This window comes from Passer domesticus, chromosome 2, assembly GCF_036417665.1.
Source record: "Passer domesticus isolate bPasDom1 chromosome 2, bPasDom1.hap1, whole genome shotgun sequence".
In the NCBI taxonomy this organism is placed as follows: Eukaryota; Metazoa; Chordata; class Aves; order Passeriformes; family Passeridae; genus Passer; species Passer domesticus.
In genome coordinates, this window is record NC_087475.1 from 24,417,055 (window position 1) to 24,437,961 (window position 20,907).

The 20,907-nt window shown below is 37.4% G+C and overlaps 1 long non-coding RNA gene across 1 annotated transcript; it reads left to right on the forward strand.

The window, feature by feature from the left end:
* The first annotated feature begins 17,595 nt into the window (after positions 1–17,595).
* LOC135295260 (uncharacterized) lies at positions 17,596–19,969 on the forward strand. The gene is made up of 3 exons (XR_010357298.1): positions 17,596–17,739; positions 19,510–19,658; positions 19,891–19,969. It is a non-coding gene; the product is annotated as an uncharacterized LOC135295260 (long non-coding RNA).
* The last annotated feature ends 938 nt before the right edge of the window (positions 19,970–20,907 follow it).

Here is a 20,907-nt window from a genome sequence, read left to right on the forward strand (position 1 = left end):
AACAGCTTACACTGATTTTCATGCAGATGCAATTTACAGTGACTTTGTGTATTTCATAGAACAATATCCTTCCTCAAATCCCGACTGACACCAGGTTTCTAAAAGCAAGTTCTGTTGATTACATTCAAATGAGAACAGTATTATGGTTTGCTCCTCAGTTAGTTGAAATACTATAAGTGTTCTGCATTCCTTTCTGCATTCTACTGAAGTACTTACATTGAATGAAATTTTTGTACTCTTGGATAATGCATCTGATTAGAAATCCAAGTATAAAATACACAAACGGCTAAGATACCAACATCATCTGATTAGATCATTCATATGATTGCTATTGTCATTAATATGATTGCTATTGTCTGTTATTGCAGACAATAACAAGGCATTTCAAATCCAATTACAAATTATTGTCATTATATCAATTATGGGATTTAAAATAGAATTAATTCAACACCAATGACCAAGAGATGAGGGGGGAAAAAAAAGTGAGAGACATCCTAACAGAGCTCTATTCTGAAACACATGTTTGTTTGTAGTTTCTTATAGAACACAGGTTCAGGAATTTATTTTATGACCTAATTTCCCCCAATAGCATTTGTTCTGAAGCTAGGTAGTAAGGAGCTCTGCCGTGCCCCATGCTTTGGTGATTGCTAATGGGGCCCAGATGGGACCAAGGAAAAACGAACTGAGCTGGCTGGAAAGGGTCTGATTTATAGTCCTACTCCTTCTCCTCCCCCTCCAAAGCAAACAAAGTTAAGGAAAGGCAAACCTACTTGGCTGCCACAGAAATCTCCAGCCCATGTGACATGTGTACACTCTTAGAACTCTCAAAATGAAGAAAGAAAATGAGACCATCAGATGTGCTCCTCCTGACAGAACAGACTGCTTCAGAGCTAGGATAACTGCTGTTTCTCTCTTGGACTCATTGTCTTGGAGGAACATCTGGCCTAAGAGGGATGGTGGGGTCAGGTAAGCTGTGTGTGATATCTCAGTTAAATGGTATGTATTATCTGTGTGTATGGTAGGGCTCAGGCTCTCCCAGGATTGCTGTATCTCAAAGCCCTAGTACAGCAGAAGTCCAGCCTGTTAGTGAGTTTCTTTCTGCTCATGCAAACTATCTAACAAATACTGTATACTTGGCATTATGAGTTACTGGATAATGCATGAAATTAGATAAGTTTCCTTTAAAATAAATTCTATCTAGATATAGAAATAAATCCTTCTTTCATATACAAAATCTCTCACACACAATTTTTGCCCTTTCCACTACTGGTTTCCTTTTGCATCAAGAAAAAAAAATTGTTAATTCTAAGTAAGACAAATTTTAGAAGGTATGTGTAAGTGTGCAAATCAAACGTGTAAATCAAATTTTAGAGGGTATGTTTTTTCATCTGACCTTCTTCATGTTTGTTGTAAAATCTAGTGGTGATCCAAGAACAATCTCATTCAGACAAAATTGTTTTATAAAATTATAACTCATGAAAATAGTTTTATGAATTTACAAGCATGACTGCTTTACTGCCTCTCCACCTGCAAGGTGGGATACCGGATTAAATTACATCTTCAGTAATATTTCCTATTTTTTTAAAAAAAACTATTATGATTTGGAAGTCAAAGGCACATTTAAATATTATTTTAGCTTCAAAAGTAGGATTCTGAAAATGGTGGTATCACACCTGCTGTATGCAATTTCAGCAGTATGTAGAAAAACCCATCTCTGATATTGCTGAGGCTGAGTGCTGGCCAGGTGTCACACAGCACTCAGGCAGCATGGTTCTCTCACCTCTAGTCTGGCCTCCAATCATTTGCAGAAGCTGCTGACAAGTAAGAAGTGGTCGTGAATACACGCTGGAGTGTCAACTTTAATGTCACTAAATTAAATATCTTTCCTGCATAATGTAATCTTTTGTCATTTGTGCATTTTTGTATGCTGTATTCATGTTGTTTTGTACAACTTCTTAGTTTATCCATGAATCTTTGCAATAAGCAGCAAAAATTAACGGTGGCTTTGCTCACTTTCTCTTAGGAAAATGAACTCCCTGCTTAGCAAATCCAAGATTTTGGAAGAATGTGGTCCCTTGCAGTACAGGAAATCTGTGTCGGAGCATTACAAGAACAAAAAAGCGATATGAGGAAAATGTTCTTTTTAAGATTATCAAACAAACCAGTAATTTAATGTTTTAGAAGGAGTTAGGTGCTGGCTGAAGAGCTGTTTAACAATGTTGTAGCAAAGAAAGGTAGAGATGTTCCTATTGCCCTGCTATGACACTGGAATGACTGGTAACAAAAGAACAATTCCAATGCAGGGAAAAAGGAATGGCAAGCATGTTCTCCACAAGAATCTCTCCAAAATCATCCAGATGAGGACAGCATCTCACATTGCTATACACCTGAAAGAGCAGTGGTTATTTTGTAACATAACTATGCATTCTTGTCAAAAAATTTGATTATGAAATCTTAGGGTTAATATTTCCCTGAGAAGCAAAAGATGCTCTTTAAAAGAAAGAACCAACTCTGCTGGTTGCCATCTCAAGTAACTAACCAACCTCACCAGCCTGGGGTTTTTGACATGGAAAGTGGAACCTGAGCCAGCAATGTGGCCACGTGATTGCTACAGAGCCTGAGGAGTGACAGGACTGAGGGCCATGGATGAAAAGGGATTGCATGGGACAGGCTGGAAGGGGGAAGAAAGTTGGATCAATGAGACCCACTTAACCCAAGAAATACTCTGGTTTAGCCTCTAGAGTGTGTTGACCTATGCTCAGTTTCATGACTTAGTAGTGGACTGTCGAGTAAAAAGTTGGACTCAACTTTGCAACCTAAATGATTCTATGACTAAAATAGTTTGAAGCAGATATGTATGTCTTAAAAAGGAGCAGCATAATGTTGCATTTCTACTGTCCCCTTGATTCCTTTAATAGGAAATAAATAAATAAATCACCTGGTGACAGAAACTCACAGCTGCCCCCAAAATTTCAAAGAACCACCAAACTAAGCAAGACAAACTGTTTTCTCTGCAGAAGCATCAGGGTTTTAAGCCCTTGTCCCATTCTGTGGGGGACTTTTGATAATTTTTTATTAAGATTGACTGCTTTGCAAATGAAGCCAGCTAGAGGATCTGATGCCTTCTGTTTGCCCTTCTACATGGAAGGCCAGCAGCAATTGGTGTAATATTTTGTTTTGCTCTCAGCTGGTTTTGTTTGTGACATAAATGTGGAAGAGGATTATTAAGGGTAAGTGATCTAGTATGACACTGCTCATCAAAACATTTTCACTCTCTGCAGGCTATAAATCTATTGATGTTCCTGAATTTTGTGAATGATTGCTGTGAAAAGTGAAGAATGTCTGCATAATATTATTTGACATGTAAACTACACTATGGGTTCCAAATCTGTCATCGTAGTGCTGAAATCCATCCTTGACACTGACTTGTACAAATGGCAGGTCTCACTAGGAGGAAAATATTTTTTTCTGGAAAGCAGTGAAATTTGGCATTATAGGAGGCAAGTCTTTGTAGGGCTCTTTGCCAGTCATTAAACAATGGCTGTCAGCTAGATGTGTTTCCCATGTAAATAAAATTCTCTCCACAGTGTGCTTTTTCCCTTCTGGAAGAGCTGTGTTTAAATACAAATGAATGCAGATAGTGATCACATTTCTTTAAAATGAAGATGGAGAAGGTGATGAGGGTTGATGGGGAGGAGATCTGGCTTTCAAGAATTTTGAAGTTTCAGATAAACTTTTTAAAAACATAAAATGTGGCTGGTTTTGTTTTTCTTTCAACAGACTTTTGGGGTAAAATTAATTTCTCTGACCAATGTATTCAGAAAATAAAAAGCACTGTTACACAAAGCTATCCTAAGACCTGGATACATTTTGTATTTATATTAAACACCAGCACATGCCATGATTGCTTTCCTTAGAAAGGGACTCTACTAAAAATTAATGCTTTTCATGTAGAATATAACAAAGAAAATACTGTACCTTAAATAATTTTTGAAGCATTGCGTAATTCCAAGGATACCAAGCATTCTCCACTCTCATTGATTTCAAAATCTAAGACATTAGGCCCGAAGTATTTTTAAGGGGAGCCTAAGCTATACAAAAGCCTCACGTCCTTTCTAATGAAAATCCAACTCACTTGTAAACCAATTTAGTGCCAAGCATATCAAAATCTGAGGGATTTCCTGTGAGATTTTTTATCCAAAATAGAAATAAATCTATTTTCTTTCATATGTACCAAGCTTTTGAATGGCAGTTCTCAAAGCTGTGACCATGAAAACAATTAGAAAATGTGATGTGTGTAATTCCAGTGTCCTTAACTTGGTCTACAGGAACACCAGGTGGGTCAATGCAGTAAAAACCTCAGCAAAAAGTCTGCCCTAAAGACTATTTTACTCTAATTATAGAACGACACTGGAGTGAAAACAGGCCAGATAGTAAGGAAAATTTTGAATCTTGCCTACTAACACAACACAGTTCTGAGAATATCAGATCTTTCTCCCTGACATAGTTTAAAAGGCAAGCTGTCCTATCCAGCTCCCTTCATTTTCTTGTTAAATAGAAGTATTGAGTATCTTGGTTATATGTGTGATTTTCAATTCTGAGTTAAGACCATCTTTCATTAGGGATATTACTGCGAGTGCCATGCATGAAAATTACCTTATTTTTCCACAGGCTATGCTGGTTGTTTGAGTCTTTTTGGGTGACTGGGATAGCAACAGGCAAGGTCACCAGAAATCCTAAATCTCAAACTCCTTTGCAAATGCTCAAGTACTTCCCCAGTTTCTTGCAAAACCTTCTGCTTTTCATTGTGCTCTCACACCACAAAGTCAAAAAGGAAAAGTTTTAAGAAGCAGAAAATGTTTTTTCATCTTCAAAACCTCAGAAGGCCCTTTTCATGTAACTCCAAAATCCCATTGTGGGACATTGGACTCCTGCAGCCCCAGTGGGTCTGCTTAGGTCAGACTTGAAGTGACTGTGCCTGGCTGACAAAGGCAAATAATAGTTATGAATATAAACACATGATATTACTGCCTGACTTCTTTAATATGTTTATTTGTGTACGGTTATGCACATTGGAGTGTAGTTGTCTGTACCGAGGCTCAATCTCAGCATCTCCTTTCTTTTTTCTGGTTTAAAACTTCCCCAAACAATTTTCTGTTTCACCTAATTTTTCACACATGTGTTAATTCAAAGATACTTAGAAAGCAGAAAGAAAATTGCTTTAAAAATCCCCAAGCTTTGAGCTATTCTGCATTCAATAAATTGTTAAGGAATGTTTACTATTCAATATCTGCTTCTAATTTATGTACTGTTTATTCTTTCTTCCTCTTTAATAAAGAAATTTCCAAGCAATATTCTGGGTATAACCAAAGCCCAAAATACAGTCCCTGATTCAAAATCCTTACAGTCAACGAAAGTTTATATAATATTAATCGTATTGCATTTCTGTTCTCTGCTCTCCAGAAAGGAATGTAACATATTGACAGAGTAATTTGAAGTCGTCCAAAGGAAGTAGGAGGAAATGTCAAAACCAAATTATTTTCTTCAATATCAGATAATCACATCTGTCTGGAATTTTAATCTTATTTGCAAAGAATTCCAGTGTGAAGGACAGAAGCTTGCATATAATATTACTTAATTTTAAAATAAAACACACAGAACTCAAACTGAATATAATCAAGGAAATAATAATATTAAGGAAAAAAAAAAAGACTCCTTCCTATTCTACAGAGGGAATGAAACAAAGATTTCTGAAACAGGAAAGGCTCCCCCTCTCCTTCTTGCCACCATTTCTTTTTTCCCTTTACACTCATATTTGTCACCTTCCAAAAATGTTAAATCTTCATGCAGGATGTATAATAGGATATATAAAACTATGTTCATCCTAAATAGATTTATTGGAAATTGATGTCTACTTGTTCAACTTCACTTTTGTAATTCAAAAAAGTAATACTGTAGTGTTGGGCAACACTGTGAAAGCTAGCTGGTCAAAGCAAACCTGTTTCACCACATTTTTTGCCTCTGCATTCTACTCCTATGTGAAATAGTGTAAATTATTCTTTTTCTGGAGCATTCACGCATTGATTTATCATTCTTACAATGCCAGAATTGGAAACATATTGTTATTCGTCTCTGAGAATTAGATTTATAAATAAGATATTTATTAGTTTTTATGTACCTTTTTGGACTTGTAGATAGAATAGGCCTTTGGATCTCTAAATTTCAGTGGCATATGATCATTTACACTCAGTGGAGGTGCGGTCTTTGGCTTTTGATTTCCAAGAGTGTGCACTAAATAGTATAATATCATTTTGACCTTACTGGAAGTGATAATAATAAATCTTTAGTGACTGTAATATGTTTTATATAAAATGTAAAATCCTGCAGTTTCTTCTAGGAAGGTGAGAAACAGGTTAATGGAACTGAAAGATAAAGAAGTGACCAGTTCATTTGACAGTTGCAAAACCAATGTCCAACTTTATCTAATATGGTATTAAATAAATTGCATATTTTATTTTATAAGATACTGAGATGCTGAGCATGAGCTACTTCCTATCAATAATAAAGGATACTGTATACCCCAGAACTGCTGGGGTATAGAGTATCCATCTGAAGAAGATGTTTGGTATGCATTTTTCACTGATTTATTGTTTCTGCTCTGGAAAATATTACTTGGAAAAGTCAGTCTCTAGACCCTTTGGAAGCAGGAGGATATTGGAAGGGAGGCAGAGGAGCAGGTCAGGGCTATGTGCTCTGTACGTGCTGGAGTTTAATCACACCCTGAGCTTTCACCTCTCCTAACTGCAAGCAGATGACTCCTCAGCAGCTCTTCTTAGAAAAGGCTCTGTAGTGCTACAGCACCAGCAACAGGGTCGTTCATCATGACCAAAACAGCAGTAACAAAAATTCAGTAATGGAGAAAAGAGAAGATCCTCTGTACTGGTGGGGGGAAAGGAGCTGAAGTTTGCTATTACCTCTGCAAATACACCTCTGTATAATTTCCTTCTGAAAGAAGTTTGTTGCCACCTCTGTATAATTATCTCTTGCTTTACCTACAGCAGCTCTGCTTTAAATTGTTATGTTTTCCAAAACTAATTTTAATGTAATACCACATTGGCAGTGTCATAACCTAGCTAGATTTTAGTCAAGCTTTCCATTGTAAGGATCTCTTTTCAGATGTCTGAACTAGAACTCAGTGGGGAGAAAAAATTTTCTGGGGCATTAAGGGCTAAAATTCAATGTGCAAAACCTTCAGTCTCAGGAAGCCTATTTTTTCTGAACTATTTCTTAAAAGTAAAGAGAAAAAATAGTTTAAGGATTACATATACAGTAAATTTTTTATTCCACTGTCTCAACTCTGTTGACTCCTCCTGTCAAGCAAAAACAATAGGTTTTGGTATGATCAATAAGCATAATTATTTGGCATACAATGCAATTTTAATCTATTTTGGGTTTAGTTTTTGAGGTAATGGCATTTGGGTTTCTCAGAGGGCTGGGCTGGGATCTGATCCAACATATTCAGATTCATTAGCCGTGATTTTGTATCCCAAGGTAACTCTTTGGAAGAAAACAAATACATCTGGATTTCACATATATTGTAATGGAAAGCTGCAAAAGGAAATGCTAAAGTAACTATTTCATTGCTAGTGCATTAGACCCAAAATATAACCAAAGTCAAATAGACTTAGGGAATTTAGGTAGCAACCAGATTATCCACAATCTATTACAGTGAAGAACTTACTATTCTTTAAAAATAATGCTGCACATCATGAGATCATGAGAACCATATAGAGTTTTCCAGGCTCATAAGTTTTATGTCTTTTCTTTAAAAATAATTTTAAATGTTGTCTTTTTTTTTTCCAGAACCTCAGAAGAATCAAATAGAGTGAAAAAATACTTATTTGTTATTCAGAATTGCTTTGATCAAAGTTGAAAGTCAAGGTCTACAACCAACAAAACAGTTGTTATGATCTCTGTGGGAAATGCCGTGGAATTGTGCAGCCACATATGAAATACAAGATTTTCAGTGAACACATAATTATCAAAATCTATAATTCTTTTTCTGAGCAGAGCTCAGATAAAAATAAATAAGTCTCTTTCTCTTTAGCTCTGTTTTGTAAATACATAGCCTCTAAAGTCTGTCTCCAAGGAATGCAGTTTGAAGTAGTTTTCCTTTAAATTAGCAGTGGTAAAATAGCTTTTTAATTCTTGGGGGGAAAGGGGCGGGGGGAAATAATCACTTTTTCGCTGTATAGTATTTATTGGCACACAGCTTTGATAGTCCAAGTTTTCAGCTGCCTTGGAACACCTGTAAGATATCCAATTTTCAAGCAGGAGAAACTGTATCCAATGCAGAGTCCAGCAATAACAGCTGTGAGACAGGTGTGGTAGGCAAGGAGCCTGCCCAGAGTGAGCTGTCTCCCTGCCCCCTGAGTCTTCCAGGAGCAGGATTGATTTGGGCCTCACAGGGGAGGTGCCTTTCCAGGACTTGGCAAAACCAGAACCCAGACTCCCCAGGCTCAGCAGGAAATGGGCCATAGTCCCTAGACATGTACACACGTCAGTCTGTGAGCTCAACAAGGTCTGAGGGCTTACACTCTTCTATATTAAATCTTTTCCCTTCAAATAGGCAAAAGCACCTCATTCATCACCTTTGTCTGGCCACTGTTTTATCAAAGAAGTGCTTGGATAAAGATGATACAGTATATCTAGGCAAACACAAAGTTAAACTCTCATTATAAACTGGGAAACAGCTTAGAAAAAAGAGTATAACTTCTCTTTAAAAGAGTTAGATTTATTTTTTAAAGTCCCACTTTTGGCTCTGTAGCTTTCTCTGTAGGATATTTAAGAAATGCCTCAACTGTTATACCTACAGAAACAGCTCACATGGCAACATCCCCATTCTGCTCAACAGACTTGAAACTTCCATTTCTAGAACAAAAGTTATATTTGGGAGGTGGAAATTTAGTGCCACTCCTTCATACTTCAAATTGTACAAGCATTTATCTGATCTACTCTCTCCCTTTTTCACTGCAATAGGTTATCTCTTACTGTGGCTGATGCCACCTCTGCTTCAGTTTCTACATCAGGGTTTATCAGCATCAGAGATGAGCCCAGGCTGCAACTGGATTGTGTTCTCATTTTATATGAGTAGTAGCAAGCATGGGCATTAATTTATTTCATATATAATTGTATTGGCAAATAATCTGTGCTGTATTAACAGTCATAATACTTTCATATTCATCTCTATAATACTAAAAATTTGTTTTATTACAATATAACCCTCCTTTATTTTATTGCTTATCTGAGTTGTATATATTTCACAGATCATCACAGATGCAGTATTCACAGAGTACACTTAAATAAAGAAGAATAATGATTCCTCTCACTCATCTCATGCTTCAGTTTCATTGGCATGAGACAGTGCTAAAGCACATAAAACAGCAGGGAAAGACAAACTGTAATTGCATCATTTCTCACAATTACAGCATTTCTCTTCTGAGTATAATTTTTCCTCAGATACAAGAGGTTACTAATTTGCTCCAATACTTCAATGAGCAATTGTAGCCTTCTCTGGGTAGCACATACTGTCCATCTGCAATAATCTCTGCACGCAGGGAAGCTTCCTCCTGTTTGGTTTGAGGCCAAGTCTCACTCTCCAGGCCACAACACATGCCTTGAGAGCTCATCTTTTCCCAGCATCAACTCTTCTCCAACAGCAACAGTATCTTCCAAACAGAGGAAAACTGACAGCAGAGAGACAGAGAGCAGCTTCTACAAGGAAATGAATTAGTTGCTCTCTGTTTGCTTCCTGGAATAAGGGCCTATCTTTTTACTTTACTTTAGACACACAAAAGAAAGAGGAAAGATGGTGCTAACAATGCTCTGTGCCTAAATGCTCATTAAAAATTGTTAAGCTGATTTTAAGTACATGGGAATGTATGTGAATATAAAATTGGCTGGAAATTTTCAGAGGTATCAAGCCCCATTTTTTCTAGATAGTCACGCACATTGGTAAAACCTAAAAGTGCAAACTGCACAAACATTTTGTATGTTCCCTTCAGCAATGGACAAACCACAATCAGCTCCTGTAGGAACTTCTGGTAGCAGCTGTCAGTAGGTCTCATGGCAGAAGAGCTTCCTTCTGTTATTTAATGCTCCAGAAACAGAACAATGCACACAGGTAAATCTTTCCCTTTAAGTTTTTCATAACTTCTTTTTCCTTCAGTGGCACATATTCAGACATATGATAGATAAATTATTATAAAATTTTACTGCTAAATGGTATTTGTAAGTAATATTTCAGTTCTGAATTTTGTCTAGCCCTGAATACAAATATAGAAGTCTTAATAATATACCATCTAACTTTGCACAAAATAATGAAAATAACTTGCTGGGTCCTAGAGTCTTATTGTCTGCATTTACAGGCAAATATGTCATATGATTATTTTTAAAAATATATACAATTATGTAAATATCTATTTGAATTAATTGTAAGTCTCATTGTTATATGAAAGTTGTTCTAGAAGCTACCCTCCTAAAGCCATCTTTAAACTATTTTGTCCTCAGACATCTATCTCTCTCCTTAAATCAGGAATTCTTTTTCTATGTTTACCTGCCTGATATGTATATACAAAGATTTGTGAGTGATGCCACTCTTTGTTTCATTACCTTCACTGCTAGTTTAGAAATTCAGATGATTTATTAATGAATCCACATCCTATTAAATATAATTTTCTGCCAATTTGTAGATGGAAAGAGAAAATATCTCCTCATGGTTACTGCTCACGATACCTGATGATATTGCTTCTGGCTCTTCTAAAATCATGTGTCTTTAACCTACAACTGATCTTCAGAGTGTTGAAGGTTAAAGATCAGCAGGATCTTAAACTACCAGAGTTTTGTCTAATCTGTTCAAGGGTAACATTGGTGGTTGTCAGGTCTTTTTGGGTCATGAGCAGTAAATGGGGCAGTACACTGTTCCTTGTCAGTACCCCCAGCACCTGCAAGGAGTCAGTGCCCAGCACGTTCTAAGAACCTGCTGCAAGACTTGTGCACTGCCCTGCTGTTTTCCCAACAAGGTATGGTAATTGAAGTCACTCCTGAGGACCAGGTTCTGTCAGCCCAAGACTTCCTTGAGAAACCACTATAAGGTCTTTTCAGCCTCAGGATCCTGATCCTGAACAAAAACATTTTCCTTTAAAACTTCAACCAGATTTTACCTATGGACAAATGTTACTCATATTTAAACATATTCAGTTATAAATAAATATTAAAATTACCTATCTCCCACATTCATTTTGTTCAGATCTCTTGCAGAGGAATCAAAACCAGTGGTTTGTGTCACTTGTTTGTGTTTTTCTGTAGTTGAACAGAGATTCTGCATACATCTATAAGAAATAACTTACTGTAAACTTGAGATATCTTAAGAGTTACTTGTAATTTTATATGCATATTTTTTTCAAAATGTTAATGAAAACTATGGTGTTGAAATTATGAATTACAGAAATTTAAATTTAAAAAACCCTAGAGTACTGCACAGAAACACTCTCTGTAAATTCAAATAATGAATTTGAACTGGCTGTCTACTTATTTAATAACAGAGACTTTTATTCCCCTTAGGTAATCAATCTTAATTATGTAAGCTACATTAATTATCATAACTTTTTTTTATTTTTTGTACAACAACATCAAACTGATTAGGACAATGGGTTTCCTTCTAATAAGTAAATTACAGATGAGTTAAAATAGCCGTCATTCAAATATCTTTTTTCCCTCTGAAGGATCACAAGACTGATTACAAATATTGTGTATGCAGGAAATACTTCACCATTGATATAAATCCTTCTGGGAATGAGGGAGGGCAGGAGCATTGTAAAGCATGTTAAGGCTTGAAGAAACCACAATAGAGCCTTTGTTCAGAGAAAAAAAAACCTCTAATCTATTAACAGCACTGTGTTTGCCAATCGAGATTTTGTTGGCAGTTTTGAGAACCCTGATCCCCCCCTGGGCACGCCTGTGCCAGGCATGTACATACCCACCCAGTCCTGGTCAGCCCTAAAAAACTCTGTCCATACAATTTAAGGCTGCTGAATTTGAGTCAGTTTTACCCCAAAGGCTGTGATGTTCAGGAGAGATTTGCAACTGTCTAAACTGAGCCCCACCAGAGCCCAGCCCTGACCCAAGAAAACCATTGGCTTCCAAGGTGGGTGCGCAGCAGCCTGAGCACACCAGGGACAAGCTGGAGTTCATCAAGCCCCACCTAAGCACACCTGCTATAAGTTTTGGGCTGAAGTTGGATAGCTCAGCATTTGGCATGTTTTTAGATACTTCTAAACTAATGTATTTAAGAGACGTGCATTTTACTGAGGTTCCTTGTTTTAATTAGCATTACAAAAAGCAATTCTGTAACTGACAGAAGAATTGACAGCATAAGATTGTAATCGTTAACATGTTTAGGTTTTTTTCCACATAGCTCCTATCCACTAAGTGAACTCATGAGAGGTTGTAAGCATGCTGTAGTTCTGAAATCATAAAGCTAGGCATTGATTAAGAAATGTCTCCTGCATATTAAAGGATATAGGGTTTTTCTACTTGCAAGCACTACATTCCCCTGTATTGCAGCCATCAATAGATCAGGTGATAGTTATGCTTTTAATGGATATACTTACACTTCTGATGTAGCTCCCCCTGCACTTTCCTGTATACAGTGCCTCATTTTTCCACTGAAGGTGTTAGTGGAGCTAGCATGCACAAACTAGATTTTTTTTCAAGTATAATTAAAGTGAAAGATAAACCGAGGGACCACTTCTAATGTATTTCCACAATTTCAGCTTTCAGTGTCTGGGAGAAGACTGAAGTTAGTTTGAAGTTAAAAAGAAAAAGAAAAACAAAAACAAAAACAAAAACAAAACAAAAACAAAACCAACCAAACAAAACCCAAAAAAGCAACCCTCAGGTATTGTGAGGTTATAGCACCAACCAACTCATGCTGCAGAGCCAGCAAATGGAGCATGCATCATGAATTGGTCCCTAATCTTTGCTAGGACACAGTCTCCATACAACCTCATACATAGGGTTTGGCCAAATTTTACCCTTTTCTCTAAGGATGAAAAGACACTTTTCAAAAAGAAGTGAATAACATGATATATTTAGAACTCATATTTCCACACAGGATAATGCAGATTGCCTGTAATGTTCCTCTTGTAAAATAGCCTTACACCATGGTATATTCTACTGCCTTGCCATCTCACATGACTGTTTAAAAGAACACAATTATCTCCTTATGTCCCCTTTTAGGTTGCTTATATTTTATCCCTGTCATATTATATCCCTTTCATATCCCAGTATTTCTCATAATATTTCTAGAGTTACAGACAATGAACAATCAAGTAAATATGTTACTTGTATGTTACTTTGATCAGTAAGGAGTCTTGCAAAATTTGGTGCATAACTTCCTGAAGAATGTGAGATGAATGTTCTGTAAGCTCTTTGGCACCACAGACTAGCTGAGCTGAGGGTTCAGGGTGACATAATACATTTTTCCATGTAAATGCTCGGAAGAAAAAGAAATACCATAAAGGAATCTAGATTTTATCCATATTGTCACAAAGTCTGGTAAGTGCATTAGCTAAGGGCAGTGATTAATTCAGCACTCCTGTAAATGAAATGTTCTGTCAGAATAATTATTAGCCTTAGATTCAAGTACAACTTTATCATCGGCTGTTGGTAACTTGTCACTCCCTAATTTTGGTTATTTCTCATCCTTATCCTCACTAACATATTAACTATTTTGCATTATCACAATAATGTGTCTTTTAATACAAATGCCCCAGTGTTTTCATAATAGTAGCAGAATATTTTCCAGCAGCACTGCACTTCCCTTCACATATGATCTCATGACTAAATTATTTCTGACTTGCTGCCATATACACCCCTAGGTCATGTATGTATTTTTCTTAATGGGTGAACATAATTCTACTGTATGGAGAGAAGTAAAATATACCTAACAGGGAAGAAAACACATCCCTTGATAGGATGGAGGCAGGAAAAAGAAAAGTTGCTCAATTACTGCCCTCTCTCCCCTGTGTCTCATTTATCTTAGCTCTTTTTTTCATATAATCATATGTGACAGAGAAATTAAGTAGAACATATTGCACCAGCATTAGGAAGAGCAAAATAAGGAATGTCATTTTCATGATACTTAAAAACAAGACCTCAAGGAAAGAGAACTAGTGTTATGAAACATGCAACAGGAGCAATTCCAGGTCTAACTTTCTTGAAAGCAGGGAGAAGACACTACACCCAGATAAGGTTATACTCATAAGGCACATCATTTATTTGTCCATACCAGCTTGACTGAGAGACTGATAACTGCCTCTCTCCACCTTGCATCCACTGTCAGTGTCCATGAATCCTTGCAGAATGCACCTATATGCTTGTCAGGCTGTAAAGACATGTTTCCCTAGAGGAATTCTTGGGAAGAAAAAACAAAAACAAAACAACACAAGGATCTGAGAGCTACAGCTCAACAGTGTTAATAAACAGTAAAGCACCTGGAAAAACATTGGCTGGAATAGAGAAACCTCATGGGTGTTTGTGGGAGCATTATTTTCTCACCAAGCCTTATTTCTGGGCAATGTTTAAATCAATCACACCATTTAGATGATTTCCCAGCCAACTAAATTATTTTCTGACATTTCTGTGTAAAGTTTGCTTCATAGCGTCATTGTTGTGGTAGAAACTTCTGATTCTAAAGGTGGAAGAATCAGCATATGCAAATGTTCCTACTGTAAACAGCATGACAAAGAAACTGGAGGCTTGTTTTGAAATCATTTGCCACATTAAGATCAACTGGAGGTGCAAAAGTTCCTGCCCTTTGACAACTGAGCCGCTTATGAGGCCATGTGCCTGAAAAGAATCAGACATTAAAATCTGCAAGCATTTAATTTGAGGATTGTTTGGGGTCTGCAATAATAACCCACCAGACACTTGTAGTCATGTGAAATGGCTCAGCCATGTCAGACAGACCATAATGGCTCACTGGCATCAGTCTGGCTTTCTGTTTGTGCACTCAGATCTGCCTAAGGAATATACTGCACGAAACCCGCAGGAAAGAAATGCTGGTTAGAGGAATCAGAGCCTGGAGGAGAGCCAGAGAATTATTTTATCCACAGAAAGTTAGATTCCTAAGTCACAAATCTGGGCAAATATGGATTAGTATAAGAACTGGATTAGTATATAAATATGGAGTCCCTTTGTTCAATGTCTTTACACCAGCACAATACATAAAGCTCTAACTGTGCTTACATTTTATATCTGCAGATTGTTGAAAGGCAGAAAGGTTATGTAAATTTCTCTATTTACACACACAAGTCTAGTACTTATACTGAAAATAAATGGAGGATTTAGACTTATAACCCCTAAAAAAATTGCATTCCACAAAAGATTTTATTAAAAAACTCCTAGGCCCTCAGAACTTGGGTATGCAGCAGACCTGACTGCAGCTTATAAAAAGCAAGAACTGCTCTTTATAAAGTCAGTATGTCCTGTTCTTGAGCAAACCCTTACAGCTACAACCAAAATAACTTTAAAAAGGTAAAGAATGTAACAGGATTTATAGTTCATATAAAGTGGCACATGAACAACTGTATAAGATATTAAAAAAAAGATTCAATATTTTTCACTAGATTATTAAAATTCATATATTAATATAAGAGAGAGCAAGAAAGAAATGAGAAATTTGTTTGTAACCAAAACTTCAGATATTTTGTTAATCTGCAAAATCAATCATAGGGAAGGAGTAGATTTTATGAATGGAGAACAAAATATACACTGTTTTAACAGTGAACATTTTGTATTAACATGAGAAATATGGCATAATTGTTTTTTCATATGCTCAGGAACTCAACTGAAAAAAAGTACAGCAATTTGGAAAAACTAAATAAAGACTATTTCAGAGAAGCATCAGTCGCTTTCAATTGCTCCCTGACTAGACAACACCTTACTTGCTATTTAGGCATTAAGCTTGCCAAGGACAAATTGTCATTCTTACATCGAGGCCAGTTTGGCTTTTGTTTTACACTGCATTCATGAGTTTTATTTTATAATGAAAAAAAATTCTGCAAAACAGCTTAAAAACACTGGTTCCTGATATGTGCTTCAGTCCAGACTGTCTTGTCTACACTGAACTGTTCAAACATGTTGGATATCAGCCTTTTCAGATAGTACGTAAATAGGGATAATTATGTCATCTAATCTGACCTGAAACATACCAAATGACCTCAGGTTTCATCCCCTTGTTTCTGTATTAAAACTGAAAGGCATCCAAGCTTGAGCTGAAGAAGATAAGAGAGAAGTCTACAGAACTGTTCTTCAATAGTTTGTTCCAATGTGGGATCAAAATGGTAGCTTATTTCCTGTTTGCAGTTATCAAGCCAGATTCTGCCAACAGCCACTGATATTTATTAATATATTAGTATCTCTAGTATTCCCCCTTCCACCCAAGAAACCAGTGTACTTGTCAGGATTCACTTCTTGATACATTTTCTAATCAAGGCTTCTTAAGCAACCCTATGTAAATTGTCTTCTGTGATCCTAAAATTGCTCTTCTCGGACTCTCCTGTTTCTCAAAGTCCTTTGAAAATATATCAGAAGAAGGGCTTTCTAGCCAGACCGCTTTTTCTCTTTCTTTCTGTGCATAAAATCACTGACTACAAAACAGTTTCTCTAGACTGTAATTCTGGAAGTTAATGACAAACTAAAAGGACAGTATCACTAGTCCCTTTTTGCAGCCACTGTCTCCAGGATATCCTCCCTAGTTGTCAGCTTGCCTTTTTCAGTCCAACCTCTGAATGGCCTGCTTCTGTAGAAAGGAATCAACTTTTAAAGCTATCCAAAGGATTGACTTGTCTTGATGATTCTTTAATTTTCTTCAGTCCTTGGAGCAAATGTGTTCAGCTGTAATTTTTTCCTCCAAGTCACAGAGATGATGTCAATTGTGCTAGATCTAAGGCAGATCTGAGGCACATAAGCAGGTCTTAAAACAACATTTGCTCACAAAAGACTGCCTTATTCATAATATGCCAGTTATTCTATTCTTAATCCATTTCATTTATGTTTTGCTGGTACTGTGGAGTATTTTCCTCTAAAATTAGAATTCATTCCGTGTTACAGTAAGGCTTTCAAAGCCCTAGGTAATGGCAATCCAGTAGTTACGACCACCCAAACTAGTAATTTTGAAGGAAAATATCAGGTTTGTTTAACTGGTAATGTAGATAGTTTAGGATTCATTAGGTCAGTCTTCCCGTGCATTTTAAACATCACCATCACATCACTGCTGTCTTACATTTTTGAAACTTTCCTGATATTATCAGTATTTGTTTTAAAAGCATGGCCTCAAGATAAAGATTTCCTTTGACACCTGTTCAAGTATATAGTCAATACAGCTTTCAGTTCAAGACAGACAGAAGGCATGATGTCTCTGCATAATTATGTCAACCAGTCTGGGTCATAACTAAGCTGCTCACTTCACAAAAAGGTCACAGATGAGCTGTGTCTGACAGCTGATGGTCCATTAGTATCCACAGAGTTTTTGTGTGCGCTCAGGCAAGGACCCTTTTCCCACTACCACCACTCACAATGCACATGGATCCATTCATCAGCTGCAGTACAGAGAATTAGAGGAGATGTCTTCTAGAGACATCAACTGACAAGAAGGACAAAGTCAAGAATATAACAGTAATGAGAAAATTGAAGCATCAACTAACAAGCACTCTGTGAGCGGGATGCCAGTCATGCAAATTGTGCATGCTGTGAACACACCTCTAAAACAAGCACAGCATAGAGCAGTCTTCAGCTTTCTCTGGGTCTATCTCCTTATCCAAAAGCTCAGACTGCAAGAAAGCCAGAAGGACTGTTGCACCCCTTCTCAAATAGCCCCAGTGTCTATGCTGCTTTGTCTATACTCCTTTGCTTCGTTTCCAGCAGCATTGGCACACAGGGCACAGAGCAACTGCTTTCCTCTGGCCGTGCTTCAGGAACAGAGCTGGTGTCAGTGCAGCTGACTGGACCCAGTAGGTGGCAATAAGCCTTTCCCCACAGCTGTGGTAGGTTAGAGTGACCCTTTCTTCCCCAGAGCACAGAGAGGCTGTGGGGATAGGGCAGGAGGTGGTGCTCCGGCTCCAGGTAGTGCTCCATGCACAGGTGGTGCTCCACACACAAAGGGCTGGGATGTTCAGCTTCCCCCTCACCCTTATCAAACAGCCTGTGCCAAGGAGAAAGTTTAGAGGAAAAATTGATTAGGAAAAAGTTCTTCACCAAAAGGGTGGAATGGGCTGCCCTGGGAAGTGTTTAAGTGCCCATCCCTGCAAGTATTTATAAGATGTGTAAATGTGGTTCTTAGGGACGTGGTTCTTAGGGACATGGTTTTGTGGTGGACTTGGCAGTGCTGGGTTAATGGTTGGATTTGATGATCTTAAGGTCTTTTCCAACATAAATGATTCCATAATAGAAGTATGGAATAAACAGGGTTCAGGTCATTCATTCACATCAGGCCTGTGTCTGTTCTCATTTTGTTTTTCTTTGCCTTAGCCTGAGCTGAAGCAAAGCTCTTGATGTGTATGGCAGCAGGCAATGAAAGGTGACTGCTTCAAGGAGGAATTCTTTACCACAGATGTTTTTTAAATAGACTGTTTTTTGGGGTTTTTTTATCTAATGCTTTTAGCAAACTTTAAGGAAGTCAAAATCTGTTCTGAATATATGAAAACTCAGCTTTTCTGAACGATGTGTTTTTCTTCTTGTTCTCTTTTATTTTACATATAATTGGAGGAAATCTTTTTCTATCTTTTAATTACAGGAGTGCTTCTAAAACAGGGTTAACTGGCTTCTATCATTCCTTTGCTAAGAAGTCAGCTGGCAATTAATGACTTCTTGGGAGAAGAAAATGTTGGAGTTTTTTAGTTTTTTGTGGGTTTTTTTCTTTTTTTTTCCTGAGGAGGCTTTTTACTCCATAGAAGAAAACATAAAAGAAAAAAAAAACAAGTATAGAACAAAACATACAGAACTCTTGAGTGCTGGAAAGCCACCTAAAGCCTGTAATCTATGTATATCTCTGAAGAGTTAAGGAAGCTGGTAAACCTATCTGAGCTGTCTGCATCAAAATATTGTGACCTGTGGCTGTTTTCAGCAGAGAATAAATTTTATAGGGTTATGTTAGAAAGATCTTCTGAGTCACAATATATCCTCTATTTCATGCATTTTGTTTCCACTGTATGCACTCAAAAGAAGCTGTCTTAGAATTTAATTATCCAAGTTATAACTTACGGATGCTTTAATCACAGTGCATCAGTCTCCAGATAAATTTAACCAAGAAGTTGAGTTTAACCCTGAGGAGCTGCACACCACACGCTACTCCACATACCATATTTTAATTATATACCATATTTTAATTAAGTTACAAAATTGTTAGAAATCAGCTTAATTGTATTTCAAACTTCTACCTATTCCCAGATGCTGGGATATCTTGCATACAGATAAATTCTCTCAGATAATTTCATAACACATCACAGAAATGGCTATCATGACCACGAGAATCTTGGATTGCGAAGCAGAGATTCAGAAGACAATTGCTCATCAAGAAACCCACCAACAATATGAAAGTAGGTTTACTAAAGTACTAAAGTACTTTTGTAATCGGTTTAGGCTACCTAAAACATAACTCATCTTCAGTTCTCCCACCTTAGAGAATACCTGGGCTTAGTGTTGCAAACTTAGCACTCATGAACGTGAATCCTGATATTCAAATGTAGGATGGCAGAGGACTCTTTGCAAGTAATGAAAGAATTATCTGTGTTTGATTCATCTCTGAGACCTGTATTCACTTACATTTAGTCCTTCTGAAGAGTCGTGTCGAAAGGAATGCTGGAGGAGCCTCTGAATCCTGACAGTAATAAACAGTTATGTTCTTCGCAGAGCAAGGAGTATTTACTTGCTGGGCAATACTGTATTTCTCTACCCTCTAGTGGTGAAAAACACTTGAAAAAAACTACTGTGCTTAAAAAAAATACCACCAAGATTTTAGGAGAAGATATATGGGCATTCAGTTCTTAATGAAACATAAAATCACTTTTACAGTGAAGAGGTTACCAGAGCAGTTAGAGCACCAAAATATACTAGGTTTTCATAATTACTAAGTTGTCTATATTAACAAACCCAGCTTCAAATGAGGTGTGCAGTGAGTTAGAGGGTGCATTAGTAACAGAAAATGAGTCTTGATTCAAATAACTGCTTGTTATTTATTTTATCTAGGCATCTCCTTGGTAAACCTGAGCATAGATGTAGCCTGATAACCAAAAGCTGACAGAGAGCTCCTAGAGAAAAACACCGACTTTGGCAGCATAGTGGGAATAAAGTAGCTGGTACTGCTGAATACCTATGGTTGGACACCAGTGAAGTTATAAAACTTAAAAAGGGGAAATGTTGGTTTGTGTAACATTCTGAAACTGGCTCTTAATACAACATGGGGAGGAAGGGAGGGAGGGAGGGAGGGAGGGAGGGAGGAAGGAAGGAAGGAAGGAAGGAAGGAAGGAAGGAAGGAAGGAAGGAAGGAAGGAAGGAAGGAAGGAAGGAAGGAAGGAAGGAAGGAAGGAAGGAAGGAAGGAAGGAAGGAAGGAAGGAAGGAAGGAAGGAAGGAAGGAAGGAAGGAAGGAAGGAAGGAAGGAAGGAAGGAAGGAAGGAAGGAAGGAAGGAAGGAAGGAAGGAAGGAAGGAAGGAAGGAAGGAAGGAAGGAAGGAAGGAAGGAAGGAAGGAAGGAAGGAAGGAAGGAAGGAAGGAAGGAAGGAAGGAAGGAAGGAAGGAAGGAAGGAAGGAAGGAAGGAAGGAAGGAAGGAAGGAAGGAAGGAAGGAAGG